This window comes from Solanum pennellii, chromosome 1 (assembly GCF_001406875.1).
Source record: "Solanum pennellii chromosome 1, SPENNV200".
In the NCBI taxonomy this organism is placed as follows: Eukaryota; Viridiplantae; Streptophyta; class Magnoliopsida; order Solanales; family Solanaceae; genus Solanum; species Solanum pennellii.
The window spans coordinates 34,649,495-34,664,940 of NC_028637.1; the positions used below are offsets into that span (position 1 = coordinate 34,649,495).

The 15,446-nt window shown below is 32.2% G+C and overlaps 1 pseudogene; it reads left to right on the top strand.

Moving 5' to 3' along the window:
* The first annotated feature begins 4,232 nt into the window (after positions 1 to 4,232).
* Positions 4,233 to 13,449, top strand: LOC107019949 (annotated as a pseudogene).
* The last annotated feature ends 1,997 nt before the right edge of the window (positions 13,450 to 15,446 follow it).

Sequence of the window (15,446 nt, forward strand, 5' to 3'; positions counted from 1 at the left end):
TGTATATGAAAATATAGGTAACTTCATGAGATATTCTATGATCGACAACCATCATTATTAGCTATGTGATGATATGTTGATAAATTGTCTTGCCCATGCTGCCAGAACAATCCTATTCTTGTCGGGGTATAAAACTCCTTTACTTAGTGGATCAACTAAGCTATGATAAAAATCAATACGAAATTATCTAAAAAGTATGACCCTTTCTATCCACGTTGGCTACATGGTTTAGGAAAACATTGAATTATTTGAACTCGTTCCCATATCGATGCTCAATACTACTCCCAAAATGTAACTGGCTCATATGTTTAAAAACATTACTTTCTCTGTGGTTTAAGATAATTACTTAAAATCTATCCCTTAAAAGCGATGGTACTCAGAACTACTTGTGAAAACTCTTCTTGAAATCGGTATATCCTCTCATCTTAATTGTGAAAAGATTTACTCCTTGGGAATACTTAGTTCCCAGATAACATTTTAAAGAAATGAAATTGACTTTGCTCTTTCTCAAACACAATTCTTATGTCTTAAAACTAGTTTAAAACCACTGTAATAGTCTTTTGAAAAAATTATTTTCCTTGTGCACTGGACCCCGAAACTCTGTCGTTTTAGTTAGATTTAGCCTAGTTACTTAAGTATAACTTACCCTAGTCAACTCATTCTCCAAAAAATCATCAAGTTTAACAAAAAGGAGGAGAACGAGTCGACGAACGTTCTCCAAGAACATAACAAGGTTTTCTTTAATTCCAGCTCCTAAATCAAAATATTTCCCTTTGAGTTTTGTCACCAAGTATGTGGAATTTCATAGGTAGGTTCCTGTCACCCATTAGGTCCCTAGAATTCTCTTAAGTTCGTGATTCCCTCCATACAATCTAGACCTAGGGGTTCTAGAACTATAGCAAATTACTATGATTTAGTTATTGTAGCATTCTTAATCATATTATCATGTCTTACAATTATTTTTGTGTATATTCTTGCATAAACTCAGAACCCTATTTATGTAGTTCTTTTAGTTCATGAATTACATTAGCTAGGATCGATAAGAAAATATAGATACCTCAGTTTTTGAATATTTCATTTTTAGAAATAAATGTTGCATTTTTCAGATTTACATGTTAGATTACTGAGCTATCTAGTTTACTTCAGTCATGTTATAATTTTTACGCATTCAATTGTGAGTAGGCTTTATACAAAAGTGGACTAGGGTCAGTCACCCTCAACTTCGAGTACTATGTGCTTCTGTAGGTTTATAAGTCCTTTTTGTAAGCATCAAGTTAGTGATCACGCCAATTATGTCTCTATACCTCTGGCAGGGTATACTAGGTACTCTCGATAAACAAGATTTCATGTTTAGCTCATGTGATTTTATGTTGGCTATTAGTAGATCCCATAGTCATACTCTAGCGCATTGACCAGGTTCTATGTTGTAGTTCAGTATTCAAATTCAACATGTTATAAACTTGGTCATTGCGTTCATTTTTATTTAGTATTTTTAGTATAGTTTAATGTTAATCTTATATCATTGATCAATATACTTTGTTTAGTTATGTATATTTTTTAGCTTGATTCTATACAGCATGCTCAATACCTTTCAAGTAGTGACACATACTGTGCACTACATCTTCTCGTGATCATTTGACGGTACAATTGAGAAAATCCCCCCACCTCAAATGTGTTTAGGCATTGATATAATTAATCATATGCTAGATCTTGAAGTTATACAATATCAAAGGATCCTAAGAAAAGAAAAAAGATATCACATGAAAACCGAAAGGATAATTGGGAAAAGAAAAGTATCTTTTTTGAACTTTCATATCGGAATTGTCTCTTGTTGCGACAGTATTTGGATGTTATGCATATTGAAAAAATATATGTGATAATATGATCTTACCTAAGGACCTAATAATACCCATATTTAAGCCAAGTTTAAAATCAATTCGTGTTTGTTTATTGTCGTATCGAGTTATTTGAGTTCATTGCTAGTAACCTATATGATGAGTGGTGTAGGTGAGCTTAAATGTAGAAATGAGCACTGAAATGGCATGGGAATTATTTCATCATTTTTATGGTTTTTCCTAAACTCTTTTAATTTCGATCTCTCTATGATAATTAAACATTGTTTGATTGAAACTATTGTTATGAGTAACTGAATACCACAATTCTAAGATTGTGGCTGCATGATGATTTTAATTTTATGAGTTTTCATGGATTAATATTGATTAGCATATGAATCTTTATTATGTTCTTATTTTTTGTATTTCGTGCCTGATCACCTTAGAAATAAACACATTGTCCAAATTGAACTCAAAAGAGAAATAAGAGGATAGAACGTGGGGCATAAGGAGCATGATTTCTCTTAATAATTATGGTTAATTTGTATCTAGGACATGTATGTATCTAGAAATCATGGTTGTTCATTATAAAAGAAGAAATTGTAATGGTCGGTACTTTGTCCAACCTATCACCTCTCAACGATGTAGTTAGGTTGTCATATATAGTAGAGATTAGAAGTCGAGAGACCACAATCACACATTTAATCCTATGATAGTTGACTCGGTAGTTTATTAACATCCATTTTGAATAAGATAAATTGCAAGAATCTTGATAAGAGTTGTAGCCCTGAAATTTCCTCAATCATTGTTTGGAAATCTTGAAATTGAACGACACTTTTTTAATTTTGGTTAACTTTAATATAACTTAATAAATCACTCTTGAAATCTTGATAACATTTGTGTAAAGCGGAATGTTTTGGAGAAATTGAGTGATTCTAATCTTAAGTCCCTGTGGGTACGATACTTGACTCTTTATAAGATACACTTTAATGCTTGAATGACCGCATACACTTGCGTGTGTGATTTGGGGGCAACAAGTTTTTGGCGCCGCTGCCGGGGACTTTGGAATTAGGAATTATGAGATTTTTATGATTTCTGAAGCTAGAAAGCAAGTGTTGACAACTTGATCTTAGCAATTCATTTTGCAGGTTGTACTGAAATTCCAAACTGGATGATGATCAAGGATTGACAGGGCCTCTAGCTGAAATAGAAAGATTTGTTCACTATTGAAGAAGTCAAAGACGATTCACTTACCCAGTACCTCTTGTTGCTAGTGAATCAACATCTTCAGTAGTAAGAGTTGAGTAAGAGGAACCTGCAGCAATGGCTCAAATGAAAGTAAGAGACGTGGCAATCCCACGTACCACCAATGTGATTTTATGCATTGAGAAACCTTAAGCTGGTGGAAGGTTTGAACTAAAGCAGAGTGTGGTGCAAGTATTACAGTAATGGGCTGTTAATTGATTTGTCGCACGAGGATCCAATAATACATATCAAAAGCTTCCTCGAGATTTGTGATACTTACACTCCAGTTGGAGTAAAGGAGGATTACGTTAGGCTTAGTTTATTCCCTTTTTTCTCTGCTTGGAGAAGAAAAAAGATAGTTAAATTTTGATCCCGCTAACTTTATTACCTCTTGGGATGATCTTGCATAGAAATTCCATATCAGATTTTTCCATCTGGGAAACAACAAATTTAAGAAGTGGCATCCTAAGTTCTATACATAAAGAAGGAGATAATTTGTACCAAGCTTGGGACAAGTTTAACTCGATGTTGATGAGATGTCCACATCATCACCAGGCTAATGAGGTGTGGGTCCTTACTTTCATTAAAGGATTGGAGCATAACACCAAAATTTTACTAGATTTAGTTGCAGATAGTCAGGATTTGGAGAAGACCTATACTGAGCTATTCACCTTGTTGAAACTCGCTGGGTAATCCCCAATGGAACGTATGAGGAGCGAAACCCATGATATAGAAAACTGCAGGCATGATGGAAGTAGATGCACTAACTGTTTTAATTGCACAGTTCGTTACAATGCCGAACTCGATGAACACTCACATAAATGATCTATCATTGGGACAACAACCGAATCAAGTGACTGTAGTCCAAAAACCACCAACTTGGTGTTAAATTTCCGGAGTTGGTGATCATAGTGCAGTGGAATGTGGTGCAAAACCAGATTCTGTAAATTTTGTAGGGAACGCACAATGAGGAGGAGGCCTACAGAACTATGGAAACTCTAACTATTTGACTTGGCATAACCATCCGAATTTTTCCTGGGGTGGTAATCATAATCAATCCCAAGGCCAAAATCAATATAGACCGAGGGATATGCACATGGGTATCAACAACAGGCCCAATGGAAGCAGCCGAATAAGCAAGCTAATAACAGGAGCATGGAGGAGATTTTGCAGAAGATTATGGATGATCAAGTTGATTTAGCTGCTGATGTGCTAAGCTACGCAGAATTTGGAGAAACAATTCAGGAAGTTTTGCGAGTTCCTAGAACTCATGAGCGCAAGTAGGTTTACTGGGAAACACTGATATGAATCCGAAGCAGGTAAATGCAGTATGTACTTGCAGTGGTTTGCAGAAGATTATGATAAAAAGTTAAGGACTCTAAATTGTGTTGTTGTTGTATTGGTGAGAATGATGAAGATAGTGAGAACCTTTATTACTATGGAGTCTTAACATATAATAATTGAGCTACGATTTCTCATGGATAGAAGAGTGATTTTATTTCGATGCAATTAGTTTGATGTGTATGAGGGAATAAAAGGAGTTAAAAAGGCTCAATATGATTTTGTGAGTGTTAATCTGGAAAGAGTTTCGAAAACAAATGAGCCATTTGTTTTAGTGGATCAAGCATCTCAAGTATTTTATGCTAATGACAATTCCAACAATGGTTGGAAAGTAGTGAGGATGACTCATCCCCGTCATTCCGATGAGATTATGGAACATATGGATAATGATATTGTAGATTTAGGAAGTACTTCACAAAAGAAAAGAAAAAGAACTAATAAGGTGAAGTATATATTTATGAATTCATCTATTCGTTGTTAAACAATATGATGGCACAATTTCTTTTATAACTAAATTTCTACATATATTTAAGGTTCAAGATGAAACCATTGAAAACTAAAAATGAGGTCGGTTCTAATATGAAGAATACTACAAAATATAAATATGTTGTGCCTGATGCTATAGGAAAGAGACAGGGATTAGGGCTTAAATCTTTGGGTGAGAAAGGAAATACGCCATCTAAGAGTTTCTTGCCTCAATCAAGTGATAAGAAAAATCTTTGGGTGAGGGCTTATTTTCTTTACTTAAGACAATAAGAAAAATCTTTAATTGTATTGAAGAGAGAAACCTTTTCTTGCTTTCTGAATTTCATCATAGAGATGGAGGTGTTGCTGTAGTTGTATTACCAAATGATTTGTTGTGACTTCAGATTTTTGTTCCTGGTGCATCTCTTATGTTGAATGCTTTGAATTGGACCCGTTACAAACAGAAAGGACGGGGGTCTCGCTGCCCGGTCAGCGAGTCGGGGGGTCCAGGGGGGCGACGCGCCCCCTGGCCGACGGTATACAATGTTGTTGTATTGGGCCCTTAATTATCTGTCAATTCTGTATGTTGGGCCCAAGCCTGTTAGGGCATAGCTTAGCACTATATATAGACGCTATGGCAAACCCTATTCTGTAATTCTGTTCTTGCCTCTCCTTAATAAAACTGCTCTCCCTCTTCCCGTGGACGTAGCCAATTTATTGGTGAACCACGTAAATCTGTTGTCTTGTTTTTAGCGTTTATATTTTCTCGTATTATCTCGAATTCCGCATAACATCTTACTCGTTAAGTGCACTTAAAGGTTTCTCTTAACAATGGTATGAATGAACTAAGATGGACTGTTCTGATGACTTTCTTTTTTAGACACCAAACAGGCTGTTGTTTCATTATCTTTTTTTTGGGGGAAATGGGTGGAATGTTTGGCTTCCTAGGTAGATTTTGAACTGTATGTTCAGTGAGCAACTTTTTGGAAACTGAGTTTCGCCTACAAACTTTATGGTCAGTGAGCAAACAATCTTTGATGCTTTCTGGTAACACCCATCTGAGTCCAAAAATAGAAAAGAAAAACGAGCATCCTCCAGATGTCTGAAGCAAACAATGGAGAAAAAGGTGTTTATTTGTTTCAATATGCTGATGGCACATATAGCTTTTGTGAACTACGTAAAAGGTCCTTCTGAACAAGTTATCTTGAGTGCGGCAGGCATTATTTAGAGCAGTCCACTGTACCATTATTTAGAGCAGCCTCAATACCATGAGAGTGAACATCTGGACTGAACATCTATCATTTAGTTTCAAAGTTCCCACCCTTCAAACATTTTAATCTCAAGCAAATGACTCTTTTTTTTAGGTTCTATAGAGAAGGACAGAGGACAAAGACTTAAAAAGAACTCCATGGTTCATGAGAAAGAGAACATGCAAATTTATACTTTATTTCCTAGTTATTCATGTTGGGAAGTGAACTCAAGAAGTTGAAACAAGTATGATTTTTTGAAATAAGTATTTTTTGCAAAACTATAATGTTTTCAATTTTTTCTAAACTCTTATATCATGTTTAGTGTTCTACCTTCTCCGCTAGTCAGGATATGCAAAAGAATGAAAAGAATTGTTCTTCAGAAACAGGATATGCAAACCAATGTTTCATTGCATCAATCTATTGATGATGTTGTGGAACACTCTCAAACAACTGAAAAAGGTATGATTTCTTAAATTCATATATTATTACGTTTTATACTTGAGTTTGATTTCTATAGTTTTTATCAAAAAATGGATTGTAGGTTTATCGAATCCTACCAAGGTAAAAAAAATCTGAGTAAGCAACAAGTGAGAAGAAGTTGCTTCACTTGAAGTTGGAAAAAAGCGGAAAGTAACAATTTACAATAATCAAACGGTTGGAACAAATAACAATCTTTTGTCTAGGCATTTGAAAAAAAATGTTTGTGATCCTAATATTTGTCCTTGGGAGTATCATTGTGGCATGATATTATTCAAGAAAAGTTGAATCATATGTTGGCAGCCATTGAGGATATAAATATACACATGATTCATATTATTTAGTGCTACCTGATGTGTTTTTTGTCCATATAACTAATGTTTCTTATTTTAGAAGTCAATCTATAGTAGCTAGTATCGATAATCAATTGTAAGATAAAGAATCTATAATAGAGTACCTAAAATGTAAAGAAACAGAAATCAAACATTTAGATAATAACTCAATTCACCTGAGATGTAAGCTACCATGAAATGATTCTTTGACATTGCTGCCTCAATTCTGGAATAAGCTATAAGAATCTGTAGCTTTCAATTATATGATATAGTTTGAATAGTTATACACTTATCTAAATTACTGTGCAAATAAATTGGAACTACATTCTATACTTTTTTAAAAAGTTAGTTGTACTATATAAAACATATAGAGTACATCAAAAGTTTTCTAACGGATGAAAATTAAAAGAATTAAAAAATTTAAAATTAATGGATAAGTACTTATAATTATATAGTAAAAGATAAATTACACTAAGGGCTTGACATTAATATTTCACAAATTTAGGAATGTGAAACGAAACCAAAATATTGAATAGCGGATAATTTTAAGATGATGAAAAGCTAACAATTCCAAGACATTGAATATAGTCTATTGTAATTGTGTGATAATTAAAATATTACTCCTATGTAATTGGTGTAGATATTTTATTTATTACATTATTATGTAACAATTTAAATATTACTACTAATTATATTGGATATATTTATTTGTTTAGTATTTTTATTATGTAAAAGGGTAAAAAAGTAATTCAACTTTGAAAATTGAGCCTCCCACTTATAATAATACATGACTAGGACTAGGTTGCGGAAGGTTTCAAATGAGGTGTAACGACTTCAACATCAAGGTATCAGTGGTCTATTTGATACTAGATATGCAATCTCTAAAAGTATTTCACAACTATTGTTTATTGTCATCTCAAAACCATTCAGGGACCAGTTCTTTTGAAATCGTCCTTATTGACTTAGTAGCGACAACACTTTCTAGGACTAGTGTTGACCAAACTTTTCAGATGTCGATTACTCATTTGGGATCAGATTTGAACGTTCTGGGACTAGATTTCCCTTCCTTAGAGACTGATTTTCTTGTAGTGTTTTGAGGCTTTCGAAAGACTTTGAGAGGCAACTGCTTGTAATCCCAACAGAATCTCTTGTTCCTTATTTTGTGCTTTGCTCTATTCTAGAGACAGAAACATTAATACTTGTACTTCTAAGTTTTGGGGTAGTATTAGAATTACTAAGTAATCGTATATCATGTTTTTATTGTTTTACTTTCTGTATTTCTTTTATGTTGTTGAATTTGAAGCTGACTTTTCTTGGTGGAAAGAGATGTGTGCCATCACGTCCAACTTTGGATAATGAAATCACTGGTCTCTATTATTGAAACTTGAAAATGACGATTATCCTTAATCAAAAGGACTTAGTCTTCATTATTTCTTTCCACGATGATACACATATAGCCTTGAGCGATGTTGAACCTGAAAGACAAACATCAAACATTAGAATGAAAATATATCTATGAAAAAATTTCTTATTTTAAAATCTTACTCTTTTGATCATTGATGTACACAAAAGTATAAATTAGGTTAGACAAAAATATATTTAGAAAGAAAAGACCAGATTCTAAGGGTGTGTTATATATATGAAGGAAAAATATTCTTAGGAAATAAGTAGAATTCATACCAAAACCTTGATCTTGTATGCGGTACATATGGGAAAATATTCTCTTAAAATTATTTATATATAATCTAGACAAATAGTACTATGAGAGATGGGATGGAGTACTTTATAGGGGTAGAGTGAAGATGAGGTGCATTGAAGCATGGAGTGTGAGGGAGACAATAAATATGGAATGCCTCTTTGTAGAACTTTATTTTTCCTATATACATAGAGAGGACGTAATTTTCACATCATTATTGTAACTTAATTTCCTAGAGAAAATATTTTTCTATCAAAATGTCATTGACAGCATGAAGTGTCTTTTGGAAATAATGTTCTACAAAATAATTGTAGTGCTTCAATTTCCTTTGACAATCTTTACAAAATATCAAAGTTTATTCCACAGAGGCACCCATAACAGACACAAAATCACTAACTTTAGTCACAAACAATTTAGTATTCTCAATACAAACAAAAAGGGCAGAATCTTTATATAATTTCTTATAATCAAATGAGGATATTCTTTAGTGATAACACACAAGTACCCCCTAAACTATGAACGAAATTCAAGCGACACACCTAATCTTTACTAGGGTCCTATTACCGACTGCCTCCTCCCTCCCCCCTGGAATAGATATATCATAAATGCTGACATGACATAAAGAGGTTTCATAATCTCCCGAAGGCAAATGATAAGTGCACAAATTGAATACATGATATTTTTTGATTTGTAGTTTTATAATTAGTTAATAGATATATTTTATTGTTTTTAAAATTTATATCTGTTTTGATATTTTTATTTTGTGTATCACTTTTGAAAAATAATTTAAAATAGTACTTCAATTTAAACATTTTATATCTCTAGAAACCAAAAATACAACACCGGTTCTAGTTAGCAATGAAGTTTATATAATCTTTAAATCATTTAGCCTTAATATTCATGGCTACGTTGTATGTTCTTTGAACCAAATGCACCTTCAAATATTTATATGGTGAAGTTGTTATATTCATCAAATCAAAGGATTAGAAAATAAAAAATTTTAGTGTCTAAAAATCCGACACAATCAAATTTCAGCTGTAGTGGAAAACTACAAAAAGAAAATTAGTCTCCAAACAAAACAAAATTATATTCTGAGATCATCGCATAATAATGATCTATCCTAAAATTTATGAAATAAGTGTAATCAGTTAAAAATAAAGATAGGACTCAATTTTTGCTCCCATTGAATCATATCTATGTGACAGTAATGATGATGTCATACAGGCCACTTTTCTTGCTCTCAAACGTTACTTGGGTCTTTATCCATGATAAATTTCACTCGAGTAAAATCAGAGAAATATGCTTGCACAATTGGATGTAACACACAAAAAAACATTTCTCTACCAAAATTTACCGCAATGGAGAATTAAACTAGTAAGCCAATAACAAATTATACAAATCAACGTGAATTTTTTCAAGGTTATAGTCACAAACAATAAGAAACTACTGTGTAGCATCGAGTTTCAGATTCCTTCATCATGTACATACATGGATATACTAGAGTCATATAAATATCATAACAACCGCGTTTACGATATGTTGTGCCCCAATCCAAAAGTGTGACCAAACCAAATTATAAGAACACAAATTTCTACTTCCATGATCTATTTCTTTCAATAAAAAGAACCAAAAAATATACAAAGATAAAATAATTTCCTTAAAGTTGTTGTTCAACCAATATTACTAAGATACAGATAACAATAACTTGAAAAACATGGTAAGGAACAACAGAGTTTAAGAATATATAAAATGGAAAATTATAAATAGCAAAGAAAATTTACTCAAAAACATATTAGAAATAATATAAAAAATATATTTTCTCACAAAAGTAAATCGAGCCCGCATAGTGCGTCCTTTAGGAAATTATTCCCTTGACGTACCTGAGGTTAATGAAATATATCCGCTCATAATATAACGATCTTAGTCGCCGTTGTATCGGCACCTAAAAAGATAGTGTCAATAAACCACTCAACAATAGTAAATAAAATATATTTATACTACTAGTACTAGATTTAGTAGTAGAAGAAGAAGTCCAAAAATTCTTTGTTGATAAATTAGAGGAAACCCCTCTATTAATAGAAAATAAAGAGTAGTGTGAACAAGTGTTTATTTTACCTTATCGAAAAGGTCTCAACCCTTTATGAAAAGCCAAAAGTCATAACCATTCTTAAAAGTCACAACCTTACGAAAAAGTCATAGTTTTTCATAAAAGTCACAATTGTTCAAAAATGTCACAACTTTTCACAAAAGTCACAATTCTTCATAAAAGTCACAACTCTTTGTAAAAAAGTCATAATTATTTATAAAAGTCACAACTCTTCATAAAAGACATAAATTTTCATTTTTAATGTACACCTTTTAAAATCCAATTGTCATACAAATAATTCCTTATATATACTTGTCTTTTTCCCAATATATTGACCCCAAATGTGTCTTCTTCTCCCATAGGTTATTTCTGATGGATTAAATATTTTAGATTAGAGAAAAAAGAGAAAAAGATTAGTCGGACAGATGGTTGTCTTGTGAAGTGTTCTTTATTCCCTTGTGCAACTCCAGAAAATGGCACAAGGGATACTTCCCCCACTATTGTTCTTGATAAGTGAGTTTTCTTTTACAATTTAAATTCACTTTTCTTAGAGTTTTTCATATAAGTTATAAACTTGTTGTCTGACCTATCCTCGTGAGTCAATTATTTTTATATATGAAATGATCAATTTCGATTTACTCAACGTTGAGCACTCAACTATATTTTGTGCCCTCCAAATGTCATTGGGTGTAATGTGTCATAATGAGATAATTTTTCTCTAATTGCCTTTGTTGAGCGATCGTTTAAATTATGTCTTTTAATAACCAAGTGGAATAAATTTATGTAAAAAATTATTCATCTACCCACTTTTAGAGAAGAATCTCTCCGGTTATACAAAAGGGGGACAAAATTTATAGAGTTGCCTTATAAATGATCAGAGAGTGCAAACCATTGTGTCCTTATAGAATCCTTCCCTAGTGAACTAGCTAGATATTGAGATTGATTAAATCTTCTTAAGAGTAGTTCCATTTTCTTATAATTTGATGAAATTCTCAATTATTTATTGGAATATATACTAATTTGGGATTTCATTTTTGTGAGTATAGTGGTGATACAACAATGTATGAGTCGTATTGGCGACAAATGGGGAACAAGTGTAACATAACTTTCAATGGTAATGATTCATTGAGTTATTTTGCTAATGGTAAGAGCTTGTGTTGGTTATTGGAGTCAAAACTAGAGGAAGAAATTAAGAGACTGCACAATATAGTTGGAAATGCAATTGTGGATAATAATTATATTGTTGTTGGCACTGGATCGAGCCAGGTTGTGTAGGTTGCCCTTTATGATCTTTCACCATCTGATCAACTTGAACCAATCAGTGTAGTTTCGGCTTCACCTTTTTATTTGGTACATGTTTATACTATATATTTTTTATTAAATTGTGAAGGATATGCCATGCTCAATTAAATTAACGGTCTGAAGTTTTTGTTCTTGGTACATGTTAGATCCATTTCATATAAAAATCTTTTTTCCTTCGATGGATTTCAAATTTGAAATTTAAAGATTCACAATAAATTTCAGTAATTACTTGGTCACACCCTAAAACATGAACCATAGTTCTTGGGATACATCATGTGACTTAGTGAGTCAAATTTAAAACTGACACTTTTTGACCAATTTATAATATTTGTCTTCTTTCAGGCATATCCTGATATGACTGATTTTGTGAGGTCGGGAATACATAAATGGCTGGAGATGCAAAAACTTTTGAGAAAAAAAGGACCTTATATTGAGTTGATTACATCTCCAAATAATCCAGATAGAATTATTAGAGAGCCTGTAGTTAATGGAGATCAAGGAAAATTAATATACGATTTATCTAATTATTGGCCACAATATACTTCTATTAATTCACCTGCCAACCATGATGTTATGGTATTTACCATTTCCAAATGCACTGGTCATGCTGGTTCCAGAATTGGGTATGTTTTTCAAAAATAAATTTGAAGTGAGATCACTATCACAAAATTAGAAAATACTTTTGTTGTCAATTATTATAATTTTATGTGCATGTAGTTGGGCACTTGTTAAAGACAAAGATGTGGCCGGGAAGATGACATAGTTCATGGAGATTAGTACAATTGGTGTATCAAAAGAAGCTCAACTTAGAGCTGCTAAAATTCTTGAAGTGGTCTCTGAAAGTTGTTTGGATTTTACATTGGTTGTTATGGACAATGACCTTGTCTAAATCCAAAATTATTCTCATCAGTATCGCCTCTTCATAAAAGACCTGTGTGAATCACACCCTGGTAATCACCAAAATATTACAACGTATCATTTCCATTTTTGTTTATTTAAAAAATATTGTTATTTCATATACTTAAATTTTCTTTGCTTTTAAAATTATATCACAATATGTTTTTGAAAGAGTTTTCTTTTCTGTTGAGTTTTAAAATTCATATTGTTTATTTGAAACAACTTTTGCATGGTTAATTTGAAAAGGAGGTGAAGAGGAGGACTATGAAAAGATTCTTAAAGAACACAAGATTCAACTAAGGAGTGGAAGAAGATTTGGAACTGACTCAAGAAAGGTTAGGATAAGTATGCTGAGTAGAGATGAAGACTTCAACATTTTTCTGAAGAGGCTTATGACTATTAAAGGATCTATCAATAGAAAATAATACATTTATGCATGAAACATTACTTAGATATATTATATTGTCATTTTCTTTTTGCCGCAATGAAGACTTGATTTTGGATGTGTTGAAGAGTGGAATAATTTCCTTATTGATAGAATACCTTCATTGATTAATGCAAAAAAAGTTATTTGCTCTTTTGATTTTTGTGATATTAGATGTGAAATTTCTACTCTTCAATAACTCTAGTGTGTGTTGAAGTATGTTATGTTTGAATTATTTTTTAGAATTGTATTATTATCAACTATGAAGTAACAGTACATATACTCAACATAATATATTGATAATTATGTAATTTTAACTAATTAAAGATTACATGTATTAAATCAGATGTCGTAAGAATCAAAATTAAAATTAATTCATCATATATCATATACTTTTATAAGTGGTGAGCTTCAAACTAAAAGGTTGAATTACTATTTTCCCCTTTTACTAAATTAAAAATTGATTAATTAATTATTTGATTAAATGCTAATATTTTATCACATAATGATAGAATGTAAGTCCTTAAGCCCTTCAATAATTATTTTATTATTTTATTAATAAATGAGTAAATTAATATTGTTTTTAATTATAATCATAATTCTCATGACGGAAGAATTGTTTTCAATAAGATGATCACACAACCTATTGTATACACCTCGCCAAGATTTAATTTCCAGAAAAAGACCCATGGGGACTCACTGTCCATATAAAAATTTCAAGATCTCAATATCTCATCAACTTGTCACTTGACTTGTGGTCAATGATAAATGTAAGGTGTTTCATTTTCTTTATAAAATAAATAACTTTTCTCCACTTTCTCATATTTCCATGAACAATGATATGTCAAATGAGGATCAATGCATCATAACACATACAAAACAAATGCATAATCAATTCATCAAAGATTTTGATTATCTAAAGATGCTCGAAATTAAAAATATTGACTAAAGTCAACCATACTATTAATTCTCAACTCAAAGGGTCAAAATCACCAAAAAGAACATTCGATTGCATCCGAGACCACACAAACTGTCACGCCCCAAGACTGGCCTCTTGACTTAACACGAGACACAGGATCATGAGAGACCCCAAGCTAACCTTGTGTCTTGCATATATCAAGTGTTTTGATTATGACCGATAAAACATGCATTATGTAGAATCTAAAACAATAGATAACTGAAAATAGGGAAGAGCCCACCAAGTGTGAATATAAAAAACATAGCAATAGTTTAATAGCAACTTAAATATAAACTTAATATTTCAAGCTCTGAAAGATAAAATTAACATTTAAAGATCATTCTACTACTATGTCTAAAAAGTCACTAATTAAGTTGAGTTGCTGGTACATACCCCAGCTAACTCAAATAAAAATTATAAACTTAAAGTTTAAAGTATAATGAAAGCATGTCTATTGTCCTTAGATTATGAGGACTCACCACTTAAGCTACTGAATGCGGACCTAGAATCAATCTAACCATGATCTGAATGCTCATGTCTACATAATTATAGGATGTGAGTACTCTACATAATTAAAAAATGTATCATAGATTATTCGTCAGTACTTGGAATGTAAAGAGCATGCATGATATAGATAATTAACTGAACAAATATATATAAGTTTTCCAAAGCATAACCTAGCAATGATATAAGATGAGGAAGAATGTATATATTAAAACATAACTAAGAAATTAAACTGAATACAATGACTAAGTGCTAATCTTGAACATGACATGCTAAACTGAATGCTGAAGTATATACTGAAAACGTGGTAAAATGCACTAGGGGCTTAATGTGGGAGCTACTAATAATCGACATAAAATCACGTGAGAGAAACGTGGAGTCCGATGTATACGCCCCATCTAAAGGACCCAATTACCTTGTCAGGTGTATAGAGGCATGACCGCAGTGATCACTAACTCTAATGCCCAAAAAAGGGGACTTATACTCCTATAGGGGCACATAGTTTTGGGACTAGGAGGGTACACTTAACCCTAGTACAACTTGGGTGTAAGTCTATTCCCAACTAAATATGTATATGAATCAATTGTGAGTTGAATACTGAATAGCTGAAATATAGACATGCTAACTGGAATGCAAC